Source organism: Fukomys damarensis, unplaced genomic scaffold, assembly GCF_012274545.1.
Source record: "Fukomys damarensis isolate Sample0158 unplaced genomic scaffold, DMR_v1.0_HiC HiC_scaffold_17, whole genome shotgun sequence".
In the NCBI taxonomy this organism is placed as follows: Eukaryota; Metazoa; Chordata; class Mammalia; order Rodentia; family Bathyergidae; genus Fukomys; species Fukomys damarensis.
Window position 1 is genome coordinate 6,635,241 of NW_022900929.1, and position 13,844 is coordinate 6,649,084.

The 13,844-nt window shown below is 49.9% G+C and overlaps 1 long non-coding RNA gene across 2 annotated transcripts; it reads right to left on the reverse strand.

Annotated features, from left to right (window-relative positions):
* Positions 1-5,425: 5,425 nt before the first annotated feature.
* On the reverse strand, positions 5,426-11,859 carry LOC104870245. 2 transcript variants are annotated; one of them, XR_782494.1, is made up of 4 exons: positions 10,120-11,859; positions 9,189-9,356; positions 6,867-6,988; positions 5,426-6,562 (listed from the first exon to the last, which is right to left on the reverse strand). It is a non-coding gene; the product is annotated as an uncharacterized LOC104870245 (long non-coding RNA). The 2 variants fall into 2 exon arrangements; XR_782493.1 differs by having other exon boundaries at positions 6,867-7,027.
* Between the last annotated feature and the right edge of the window lie 1,985 nt (positions 11,860-13,844).

The window sequence follows — 13,844 nt, forward strand, 5'->3', positions numbered from 1 at the left end:
TGACTATTGCCATTGTGCCCATGCTTTCTTTTCAGATAGGGGCACAGCCTTTGGCACCTTCTCTGTCCACATCAAGAAAGAGAATTGAAAGCCATGTGTACTCAGAAGGGAGGGACATTGGGTCACATTTACTGCTTTGCCTAATGTTAACTCAAATTCCCAGATAGGGTCTCAAAGTGGACAGTAGCCAAATGGTCTGTGTCTAAAGAGACACTGGGGATATTGGCAGTCCAGGGATGGGCCATAGTAATGAGAGGATTCTAATAGCACCTGGTGCAGAGGTAATACACAGCAGTCTGGGTGCTTGGAGGACATGTGTGTCACAGAGGAGAAAGTGATCCTAGCGTTCAGCCATAGGACTGAAGCCTTTTGTGTACACTGGCGTGGGCACGACAAAACACCTCTTTGTCCATGTTTGACACACTCCGCCATGGAGCGAGGCAGCCTGTCATGTGGCCCCTGTGGATGACCTCTTCCTGGTGACCCCTCACCCAGTGTGGGCTGACTTTGTCAACAGGACACAGCAGAAAGGATGGGAAGTCACTTGTAAGAGGCAGTAGAAAAGAGGCTGTACTCGTGTGTTCTGTGTACCCCTTGTGCTCACTCACAAGGATTCCACCTGCCATGTCCTAAGCTCCCCTGTGGAGAGCCCCTTGCTAACCTGGCAGTAGGGACCGGAGCCCTCACTCCAGTGCCCTTGAGGAATGAGTCCTCCCAGTACCCGAGTGAGTGAGCTTGGGAGTGCTCACCCCTGAAAAGCCTTCAGATGTCACCATGGCTGTGGTAACATTCTGGCGGTGGTGGGGCATGTGACAGGTGGAGAGATAGAGGCATAGAGCTCAGCCTTCACCACAGTCCTGACCCAAGAGTGAGTGATAATAAACTCCTGGATGGTTAAAGCGTGGTTTCCTTTGCCATGCAGAAGTGGAACACAAGTAAAGTCTTCTACCACTTAGGACATTTGTTTGCCTCCCTTGGTTGATGCTTATGGATTTGGAGTCACCTATGCCATCTTCTATATGACTACCAATTGGTTGGGTATCTTGGAAATCTACTTGGTAGTGTAATAGCAGTACTGGAGATTGACCCCAGAGGGCGATGGATTGCACCTCTCCAGATAAGAGTTCTTGCTGCGTTTTCTGCCCTAGCCTTGAATTTGCCATCTTCCTGCCTCAGCTTGCGTGGACAGTTATGCACCACCACATCTAGGTGATTTTGAGTTCTGAGGCAGACACATAGAGAAAGCACTGCAGTATGTTTTATCTGAAATGCAGGCTGTTCTGACCTTGGAAGCCCCAAGTTGCGAGAGAGGTACACAGCAAAAACCGAGAGACCCCAGGCTCTGGAGTGAGTCCAGGTCTTCTGCTGTGCAGGATCACCCCACTTGCAAGGACAGCGGTGTGGCACTGGCCTTGCATAAACTGAGACCCTGACCATTGGACCTCCTATTGACAGGTGACTGGAGCTGCCCCTCATCATCCATGATTTAACAGTGTTTCAGTGTGTGTTAGCAACCACTGTGCAATGAAAACCTGAATTATTTTTATTGACTTTTGACGGTCTTGTCTTCAGCACGTGCCATGGTCCCTAACCAAATTTTTTGCCCTTGAGAGGCTGAGGCAGGAGGATCTTAAGTTTGAAACCAGTCTAGGCTACATAATGAGTTCACACCCAACATGGACTCCACAGTGAGACTTTTGTCTCAAAAATAGTGTTGTCTTCTTAGGTACGCAGCTAATTTCTGTGGACTGCTGAATATAATCCATAAGCACTTACAATTGGGGGCCTGGGATATCACCTTCTAGAACTTGCCTTTCTTCTCCCAGCTGGCTACTGATGCCACTAATGCATTGTGACTCATACAAATGTAATTTCTGAGTCTGAAATGAATTTCATGAAGATCCACAGGGCCAAGTCTACTTCAGTTTAAATTGACCCATACTTGTCTACCTTCATCAGTCCAAAGCCAAGTGCAAGGCCCATTCTGCAGCCCACTGACCCCAAACCATCTAGAATCCCTGTCCTGGACTTCAGCTTCTCAGCTGGCACTTCCAGAACCCACTGATCCTGGAGTGAAAAATGACCCTGCGTGTCAGGCTAACATTCCTGGTCTTCTTTTCCTTGTAGATATGGCATTGTGATATTTTACATCTAAAGCATCACTCTTACTCCTTACACCAGATCTCGTTTGTCTTTCTTTTCTTTCTTTCTTTCCCACAGGAGGAATGAGCCCAGAATTATTTCCTTTTCCAATACTGAGCACGGAACTGAGGGCCTCACACATGCCAGGATGAGCTAGCTACAGCCCTAGTACTGTTAAGGAAGGAATCAGTGAGTGACACACAGAGAGGCAGGGGAATGGAAGTAAAATAATAAATGTCCTCATCAATAAGGTTCGATCCCACATTAGCTGTGTCAGGAAAGACCGTTGTCACTGAGGAAATTTGTTATTTTTCTTCCACTCTGCTTCCTCTCTGTGTGTCACTCACTGATTCCTTCCGTAACACTACTCGCACCTTACTATATATTTACTTGTTTTGTTTGGGGGGAGGCAGGGATTGAACTCGGGTCCTTGTGCTTGCAAGGCAGGCCACTGAACCGCTGTGCTAAATCCCCGGCCCCTTAGTTGTATTATTATTTTGACACAGGCTTTTAGTAATTTGGCCAAGGTGGCATGAACTTGCCCTCCTACTAGGTCAGCCTCCAGAGTAGATGTGGTTACAGTCCCGTGACACCGGAACCGGTGACGATATTGTTTGTGAAAGTTGAAGGACATAACACAAGGTTGGTCTGCACTGTTGGGCTCTGATGTGACACTCAGTGGCTCCCCACAGCCCATCCCGACCTGGAACAGAGAAGCTAAGGCTTGTTCTCACCTGAGCTGGTGCCCTGGGAGACCGATCTTCTCTGCCTTTGTGCGTGTCAAGGCACGCTTATCGCCGTGGATCTTTTAAACGGTGATGACCACTACAGTAACAACACTCTAGTTGTTTTTTCATCATCTGTCTTTCTGCACCCTGGTTTTTAAATTTTCATTTGATGCCAACAGACACACCCGCACAGTTGGGCTGAGGCCTTATTGTCTTGGCAACCAGAAGCGTCCCGAGCAACCAATGACACCAGGACGACGCCATCCTCCCGCTCCCCGAACGGGTACCGCCTGGTGCAGGCCTCGGCTTGCCATTGGTCAGTTGGAAGGAGGCGGAAGGCTTTGGCCAATGGGAGGCGGCGCGCTCAGGAAACCGGCTGCACGGCTTGCATTTGCAGTGTGCATCTCGCCCTGGGAATCCTACAGAGTCAGCGCCCCCTGTCGCGCGCGCATTGAACACAGGTGTGTAAGGATAGGTGCTGGGTGCCTCTGCTCGCGCCGGGAGGATCGGGGCCGTTCTGGAGACCAGGACAGGGCTGTGCCGCGAGTGCAGGCAACTCCTACCTGTCCACTTTGGTGCGTTGGGGAACTTGCTGGGAAGGCGCGGGTGGCTCAAGGAGCGCGAGAGTCAGCGCATTCCATGACAGGTGTGTGCGGAGGACCTGAGGACGTCTGGACTCTATATGGCCAAGGGCACCGCCCTCCCTCAAGCTCTGCTTTCTGTCTTTCTCTGCAGGTCGGATTGGCATCGCAGATCGGGTTACCCGCTAAGGATTTTCAGGGCTTGCTTTCTATGGTAAGATTGCTCTGCGCGTCCTTTCACTTGGGCTTTCGTCCTTTCATTCAGAACCCCCCACATTGGGCTCCTGTTGTGAGTGGGCATTGTTCTGATAGCAGTGAACAATCTAGGAGATACACCTGGGATCTACTGGTCTGCATTCTAGAGCAGACAGGCAGATGTTAGGATCACACAGCGCATGAGAAGAGCCTTGGAGAAATCCAAGACGGGGACCAACTGTAGGGAGGCGCTGCAGGTGAAGGAGTGAGACCCCTTGGGACCTACAACATCCAGGGAGCAAACAGATGCTGGGGCCCCACCCACAAGGAGCCCAGGGTGGGTGGGCTAAGAAAAGGACAAGAGAATTGTGGAGGATGACCAGGAGCTGTGGTTGTGCCGAGAGAGGTCTGAGGTGATGTGTGAGAGACACGTCAGTGTAGCTGTACCTGTGGGTGCTTTAGGGAGCGTGTGAGAAGCCTGAATGGAGAAGGCGGGAGGCCATCAGCATCTAGCTGGGCTTTACAGGCGCATGGTTTAAAGTGCCCATATCCCTCAAGTGCCTGGACACTCTCCAAGGGCAGCCATCAGGGATGATAGATGTGTTAAGTCACCTAATGGGGAACTCGGTTGACAGTGTAGCTAAACACAAAATCATCACACTGTACACCTGGAATGCACACAGTGTTTATTTGTAAGGTACACCAGCCAAAGCCCTGTGAGGGCTAACTGATCTCAAACTGAAAATCCTCCTGCCTCAGCCTCTTAAGCACTGGCATTAGAGATGTGTATTATGACACCCAGCTCAACCTTTCTCACATGATTCCGTAAAAATTAAAGATTGCACACATGGTCTTGGGTTCACTTTTCCATCCTCATATTTAACTGGAACTTCTTAAAGTGTTACTTGAGCTTTTTTCTGAGAAGTTCCAATAGCTTGGTATATTTCCTTAGTCACTCCCACAAGACATTTAGGTAGTTCAGAAAAGCCTCACATAGGGACAAAAGAAGTCTGCATATTATTTACAGCCAGGGAAAAAAGTCTTACTGTCTATTGAACCCAGAAATCCTGAGCACTTGTAAGAATGTGTCTCTGAGGGGTCAGGGTCACACCCTGCTTCTCCACTGCCTGCTCTACCGTGTGACCCTTGTGGATGGCTCCCCTGGCCTGAGGAGTCTGTGAACAAACTGGTACATTGTGCTCTGTGACCCTTATGGGTCCCACTTTTTTTGAGAGGTGGACATTGTGTGGTCTCCCAATTGCTCCTGCTCTACGTGACTGGGTCACACATTGTGCCAAGCTGCTGTCTACAAGTACACACTCCTTCTGTCGGTGCCCCACAGCCTTGGGAGCACCTATCACTGGCTTTGCTCTTTCTTCTATGAGGAGAAGGTGGCACCAGCTTAATTGGAATTAGTGCATCTTTAGTAAACATGCCTGACCCTCCTTCCTAGCAATCGCAGTGGGAAGAATTGGAGCTGGGGAACCGGCTGCATGGCAGGCTTCACTGCTCCCAGTGGGAAGGAGGCCCAAGGGCAAGGGAAGCCCAACTGCATTTTAAATTTCTTTTTTTAAATGAGTTTACTGGTGCATTGTAGGTATACAGTACAGTTACAGTCATTATTGGATCCTGTACCTTTACATGACAGGACTTGGTTCTCATTTTTTCTCCTTGTCCCTGCCCTCCATTCACTCCCCTCCTCCCCTCCGTGTTAACAAACTCTTTATTTCCTTTTTATTTTCTCCTAATTTTTTCTTTCCTCTTTTCCCTTTTCCCCATCCTTCCCAGTTTCCCTACACCTCTACCATTTTCTTCCTTTTTCTCATTGTCATTTATCTCATTTGGATGCATTTCTAATTTCAATAGTATGAGGAACCCTGTTTAGCCTTCAAGACTTAAATGTACTTTTCAGTAAAAGCAGCAGTTTCGACCCTGTCCTGCTCAGGGTAGGGAGGCTTTGCCATATGAAGTTGCCCCAGTGCTTCACTGCAGATGTCTGAGTGGCACTTGGTGGTGCCAGTCCACCAAATCTGGAGTTGCCAGATTTAGATTCAGCCAGGCCTATTCCCACAGGGAGTCACCTCGAGCAGGTAGCTTTGCCCCAGTTGTGTCTGCCTGTTTTACCAGTGACACAGAGCTGTGCCGGGTGACTCAGGGGTCACCCACACATTGAGTTCCATGGTGTCACTGCACGCCTGCCTCTGAGTGTGGTTGTGCTCTGCTGAATGGCACCAGCTTGAGGGTGTGGACTTCCATTCTGCAGAGATAGTTTTCAGTCTCTGTGAGGAGTGAGTGTTAGGGAAGGTGCCTGAGCCAAATGTTACTCAAACTTTAGAGATAAATGCATTTTCAGGCACTTGATTCTGAAGTCTCAGGAAAAGCTCCCTACAGCAAACATGGCCACTCCCTGCCTCAGTCCTTTCCTGTTTTCCTGGATAAGCTATGGCTGGCACATCCAGCTCATGTCTGCACTGGCCCCAGAACCAGGCTTGTGTTCTCCATTCAGGTTCTGTAATCAGTCTACTTGCCCTCTGGGTATGTGGGCTGCAGTATGGAGCCCTTTCACAAGACGTCACCTAAAGGCCTTTGCTGGCATCAGAGGGTTGGCAGTGTTCTGAGCAACAGCCCAGCAGTCCTGCGAGGCTGTGCAGGATGGCAGTGAACAAAGGGCTATTATCAGGTAACCTTCCAAATGTACTCCGTACAATTAGCCTAGTTCAGACTTGAACGATATGCTCTGAGATGGTTGAGTGGCTGAAATGGTCTCTTGGGAGTTTCCTCCATTTAAGCTCCACAGTCAGGACCTCGGACCTTTTCTCAGCATTGCTGTGTGTTATCTGAGTGACTGGAAAGCTGGTCTCACTCTGGTCCTGAGTTGATTTTGCCCATATGAGTATGGATTTCCTTTACTTGTCTCTAGTGATATAAAAATACAAAAATGCCTTGTTAAACACAGCAGTATATCAGTCACTATTTAGACTGTGACATGAGCTAAATTTTGTTCACAGAGGTTGTTTGCTGTCTGCATAAACATTTCCTGTTTATGCTGTCCTTTCCCATGTCCCCACTGATGGCAAGGACAAGAGGGGCTCTGCCAACATCCACCTTGGTGAGATTTCCCCACACAGTGAGACTGACTTCGCTGAGGGGCCCCACGTTCCTGTCCTTTCAGCCCTGAGATCTCGGTTCGTACCCATTTTGGACAGCGCTGTCCACATACCTTAGGTAGCTGGGGCTGGGCGAGCATTGCTCACTTCCATGTTGTAAGAAGTCCAGTCCATGTGATGATGGTCAGGGCCTCCGCTCACATCCATGTTGTAGAAGGCTGCAGACACGACTGCTCTGACGATAGGGTGGAGTGTACTGAAATCACAGATGGGTCTCCACACACGGGATGGTTAAACTCAGTGAGTGGAGGTCTGTGCTCCTCTCTGCAGTGTAGAGCACTCCACACACGCCTGTGATGTCAGGATGTAGGGGGCTCTAGTCATACCATGTTTTAGAGCCACTCACACACCCCTGAGATGGCCCGGATATAGGAGCTCTGAACACATCCACATACATCAACATGTGCATGGTCCCTCACATACACCTGAGATGGTCAGGACGTGGGGCAGCATGACTGTGCTCACATACACATTTTAGAGCTTTTCACACACACTTAAAGTGCTCAGAATGTGAGGACGGGGCATTCTGGGTATAGTTACTTTCTTGAGGGTTCCACACACCTAAGCCAGCCTAGGTGTGAGCCCTCTGCCTATATCCATATTTTAGCAGGCACTACACACACTGATGGTCAGGACTGGCCACTGTAGACATCGTCACTGTAGAGGGCTTCTCACACACCTGATAGTGGGGGTTGGGGCCTCTGCTCCCATCCCTGATGTATGAGTGACACACATAACTGACGAGGTCAGACATCGGGGACGGGAGCTGCTCCTACTTGAGTTGGAGGGAACTCCATGTGGGGTGGATTGAATGGCTGGGATGTGACCAACAGGACAAGAATGTGGTGATAGGGGGGCTCCACTCACATCCTCCTAGTGGAGGGCTCCACACGTTACATAGGGGCCTAGCACTCCAAGGCTCTGCTGGCCTCGCCATTGGAGATGGCTGCACACATGCACCTCAGAAAGAGAGTGGGGCGGCTCTTCCCCATCTACACTGTAGACAGCTCCACATATAGCCTGAGATGGTCTGAACATGGAGGCGCTGTGCATGTCCAGGTCAGGGAGGTCTCCCACATATCATGTATATTCGGCATGTGTGGGGGCCTTGGGCAGGGTGGGGAAGGCTAAGACCACTTTGATGCTTGGATGGGGCACGGTGGTGTCTGCTCACATCTCACTGTACAGCTCTCCACCTGAGAGGGTCAGGACATTGGTAGACTCTCCTCACCTCCTTGTTGTATAAGGACCCCCATCCCACGATGGTGTTCACGACATTAAGGGATCTCCCATATCCATGCTGTGGAGGTCTCTGCTCCTTTCTGAAGTGGGCAGGATACTGGGGGCTCTACTCCATCCATGTATCACTGTATTCTACCTGCTGGATGTGCTCTGCTCACAATCTCCTTACAGAGGGCTCCACATGCCCCAAGTGGTCAAAACAGTGGGGCAATGCTCAGTTCCTTGTTTCAGGAGGGCCTGACAACCTGCTGAGGTGGTCAGGAAATAGACAGCTCTGATAACTTCCTCCTTGGAACTGAGAACTGCAGAGAACCGAGTTGGTCTTGTTACCTAGTTCTGCTCCCATCAAAGTCATGGAGGGCTCCACACATGCCACTCAGTAGGGACATGGAGAGGCTTGGGTCACGTTCTCGTTGTATAGGGCTCCACCAATGTCTGAGGTCTTCATGACATGGACAAGTGTCCCTGCCTATATCACTCCTTCGTGATGTAGTCAGACACAGGGAGTATGTTCACAGTATTTTAGTGTTTCCAACAAGATGAACAGACAGTTGGTTTATCGATTACACTGTCCAAGTCACTACACATGTGATGAAGACATGGGGAGTGTTCAGGTCAAGTTTGCATTGTACAAGATTCCCTACATGACTGGTTGTGATGAGAGGTCAGGGAATCAATCTAGCTCCACTCACAGTTATATATGGAGGGCCCATACAGAGCCTGTTAGAAAGGAAATAGGAAACTCAGTGACAAGACATTGTACAGGGGTCACTATGCTGTTAGAAGTGGGTAGATGTGGAGCTTGTTCATGCCCATTTTGAAGAGGACTCAAATTGTGCCTGAGAATTTCTTCATATGAGGATATCAACTCCCATTATCATGGGCAGGACACACACGCCTGAGTTGGTGGAGATCTGGCCATGTGGCCATTGTGAAGGCCTGGTCTGTAGGAGAGGGTGGGGCTTCCCCCTCGCCCACGTTGTACCAGGCACCACTTGGGCCTCAGATGGTTTGTATAGGGACCACACATGCTCTGATTGGCAGGACATGGAGGGCTGCTCTTCACATCATGTTGCTCAGATCTTCACAAATGCCTGAGTGGGTCAGGACATGTGGGCAGTGGCTCTGCTCACCTACACATTGGGCATCCTCCCATGACCCTCAGTAGTCAGGTCCAGATGTGTATGGGGGCTTCTGTCCACAATCACATAGTAGATTCCTCCACACACACCTGCCATGGTCCACAGGTTGGGAGCTTTGGCTGTATTCAGGTTGAAGACGGCTCCACACATAGGCATGAGCTAGTGGGGACATGGAGAGGGGTGGTTACCAAAGTAACATTATTGAGGGTGGACAAACACCCGAGATTAAGAGCATGTTGTGGAACATTTCTCACAGCCTATTGCAGAGGGCTCTACAGGAGTTGCAGTTTTCAGGACTTGCTACTTTTGCTTCTATTTGGCCAGGAGAGAGCTTCAAAATCACAGAAGTTGGCAAGAATATTCACATCCTTATTGTATAAAGCTCTATACTTTGAAAAAGAATCACCAGGTTTTTTTGTTTGTTTTTTGAGACAGAGTCTCACTATGTAGTTGAGACCAATCTGGAATTCACTATGTAGCCCCGCCTGGTCTCGAATTCACAGAGATCCTCCTGCCTCATCCTCCGTGTGCTGGGATTACAAGCATGTGCCACCATGCGCAGCACTACCTTTTGAAACTCTACACCTGTCTGAGGTTTTCCACACACTAGAAGGCACTGCCCCCCAGAGGGTTGTACAGGGCTCCACACCTGCCTCAGTTGCTCGGCCTTTGTGGGGGGCACTATACAATTCCCTTGTAGAGGGTTCCACACATGCCTGAGGCACTGAGCAAATGGGCTGCTCTGTTCATCATCCATGTGAAGAGGGCTCCACATGCATGAGATGAGCACAACACTGGGATGGCTCTGCTCACATCCACAGCTATGTGAGAGGGTCAGGGAATGGTGGGCCTCTTCTCACTCCAACCCTGTAGAGGGCTCCATGTATGATGCAGGTGTCCAGGGCATGTGGGGTCTGCTGACCTTGTAGCAGGACCACACATATCGGTGCCTGTCAGTGTGTGGAAGGGCTGTGCTCACATTCATGTTGTCAGGGCACCACCAATGCCTGAGGTTGTCACGACATCTGGGAGGCTCTGCTCACAATCACAGTGTGCAGGGTACCACATAAGCATGAGCTGGTCAAGACAGCAAGACGCTCTGGTTACATCGACATGATAAGAGGTGTTGGCACATGTACAATGCTTAAGACAAGGGTAGGGTTCTGGTCACTTACATCATGTAGGTATCTGTATATGCCTGATATAGTTAGGACATGGATGAGGTATGGGAGGTTCTACTTACAGTCACGCGGTACAGGGCTCTTTGCATGGTCTTGGTGTTCACCACCTGCGGAGCTCTAGGTACATCCACATCCTACAAGGCTAAACACAGGTCTGAGGACATCAGCACATAGACTTGTGTTACGGTTCACATACACATTTTATAGGGCCTCAACCTCCAGACAGGATGAGGACATGAGGAATGGCTCCATGTTCTCTTTTTAGAGGCCCACAACCAGGAGATGTGGTTAGGACCTGTGGCCTCTGATTCACAGCTGCATTACAAACAGTTGCACACATGTAGAACATGGATCGGATGTGGGGTACTCCTCTGTCATCTCACTACTGAGGAATTCACATACCCAATGTGGTCACACCACTGTTGCAGTGCTCACATCCATGTTGTAGAGGATCTAACACTGGCTGAAATGGTACAGACTTAGAAAAGAAAGCTGAGATCGCTTCCTCCATATAACAGCGGACTCCAACCCCTTGAAGTGGTCAGCGTATTTTGGGCTGCCAATGCCAGTGTTGTTAGGGATCCACACAAGCCTGGGGTTGTCAGCACATGAGGAGGCTCTGCTCACATTCCCAGTATATAGAGTTTCATAAACCACTGAGCTCCTGAGGATGTGGGGTGCTCTGTTCACATTCCCATTGAGTAGGAGCTCTAAACTTGGGAGGTGTGATAATGGTATGGTAGGTGGCACTGGTCATAGCCATGTTATAGAAGCTTCTATGGGCCTGCATTGGTTGGAAAATGGTGAGTCTCTTGCGTCCTCCTGGGATAGGGCACCATTCGTGATGGCTCCTTGTGTAACATGTTGGGCTCTGTTTTACCTGACTTAGTAAAGAACCCACACATCTGAGTTGGTCAACTACTGGAGAATCTGCACTTCCACATTACAAGGCTCCACCAGTACCTGAGGTCGTCAGGACATGGTGGGTTGCCCCTGCTCACATGTGTAAAGTGCAGTGCCACTCGATTTGCTGAGAAGTCAGAACAGGAGTGTTTATGCTCACAGTTTTGTTGTGGACCTGAGGATGGGATTCATCGTCATTGCAGAAGTCATCGACACTTCTGAGCAGGTGGGGACATGGTGGGTGTTCAGATCAAGTTCACATTGTTCAAGGCTCTGCACACACCTCAGGCAGGGGTGACAGGTCAGGGGGATGCAGGCAGCCCTGCTCACATTTATATTAGACAGGGCCCCAGATACAGCCACTTAATAAGTTCATGGGGATCTCAGGTGACAACCACTTTGTACAGGGATCACAATCAAATTAGAAGTAGGTACACAGTGAATTCTCTCCATATGTACATTCTTTGGTATTCTGCTCATGTGTGAGATTTTCTGAACATGAGGCTATCATCTTCCTTGCACAATGGGCAGGATTCCACACTCCCAAGATGGATGAAATGTGGTGGGCATCTGGCCATGAGGACGTTATAGAGACCTGCTGATGTATGAGTGACACACATAACTGACGAGGTCAGACATCGGGGACGGGAGCTGCTCCTACTTGAGTTGGAGGGAACTCCATGTGGGGTGGATTGAATGGCTGGGATGTGACCAACAGGACAAGAATGTGGTGATAGGGGGGCTCCACTCACATCCTCCTAGTGGAGGGCTCCACACGTTACATAGGGGCCTAGCACTCCAAGGCTCTGCTGGCCTCGTAATGTGGTGGGCATCTGGCCATGAGGACGTTATAGAGACCTGCTATGTATGTGTGCAACAATGATGGCAGTGTGACATCCTGCTCTCACCCTCATTATACTGGGTTCTATGGGACACAGATTGTCTCTATGAGGTGTGCTAGGGGGCTTCTCACATCCTGGTTGTACAGGGTTCCACACATGCCTGAGTTCATCCTTGCGTAGGGGACCCACCTCATGTGAACATCATAGAAGCTGCGTCCCACATTGGACAATCAGAACATGCAGGACATTCTGATCACATTGACATTTGCTAGGTGTCTTTGCACACCCAGGAAGTTAGGACACTGGGGTTCTGCTCACACTTTGGTTGTGTGATGCTCCACATTTGCCTGAGTTCGTTGGAGCATGGTGTGCCCTGCTCACATGCATATTGTAGACGTGATCAGGGACACACTGCTGCTCATGTCGTTGTTCAGAGATTTCTGCAGGTGGCTTCAGTTGTCATGGGGTAGAAGCCCGAGGCCACGTTTACATGGGCCTGGGCTACACACATCTGAGAAGGTCAGGAGAAAGGTATTCCACTCACATTCATATTGTAGATGATTCTGCACATAATTCAGTTCAGCAGGACACAGAGGCTCTGCTCACATCATCCCTCAGGGCCGCACATGTGCCTGAGTTTGTCAGGACACAAAAGGGCGATGCACACCTCTCATTTTGAAGAGCCACACAACTGTCTGAGATTCTGAGCATGTGTTTGCATGTGTGTGTGTGTGTGTGTGTGTGTGTGTGTGTGTGTGTGTAGAGAACGGCGGTATTCAGAGCACACTCACCTTGTGGATGATTCTGTTTGCCTGAGGGGTTCCAGCTTTTCTCAGCTCTGATCACATCTTTGTTGTGTGTTGATCATGTGTGTGATCCTCACCGCAGGTGCATGTCTCTGGTGACAACCATGTTGCAGAGGTTTTCCACACTTCCGAGATGGTCAGAAGGAGTTGGGGCTCCTGTCCTGTCCCCGACATAGAGGGCTCCACATGTGACAGAGAGGGAGCTGCCTTGCTTGTGCTCTCCTGGTGTAGAGGGACCACACATGCCCTGATGGCAGCACATGGAGGGCCACTCTTCACATCCATGTGTCTCAGGTCTTCTGAAAGGCCTATGTGTGTCAGGAATGTGGGTGATGGTCCTAGCTCACAGATACACTGTACAGGGCTCCCCATGTTCTTCAGTTGTCATGATGTATGTGGGGACCACTGTCCACATTCCCCTAGTGGATACTTCCACACGAGCCTGATGTGGCCCGCACATGGCATACTCTGGCCTCCTCCTGGTTAAAGATGGTCCCAGAGGCCTGATATAGTCGGGACATAGGCAGGGGCCGTTCCCTCTGACCTCTGTAGAAGGTTCACCAACACCTGAGGTTGTGAGGATGTGGTGGTATGTTTTTCACAGTGCTTTGTAGAGGTCTCCATGGGTATCAAAGTTTCAGGATGAGGGGCCTGTGTTTCCATTGTCCTTAGAGAGTGCTTAAAATCACACTACATATTTACGCATAGGAAGTGTGTTCACTTTCCCCTTGTCTTAGGCTCTGTACTTTGAGAAATGATCCCCGCCTGGCTGCGCTCTTCCCGGCCAGAATGTGTCCAGACAGGAGAGGGTTCAGGCCACATACAGTATTAAACAGGGCTCCCGAACTGGCTGAAACTTCTGCCTGTAGGGCTGTGCCCATTTCCTCATAGAGGGATACACGCATGCCTGTGGCA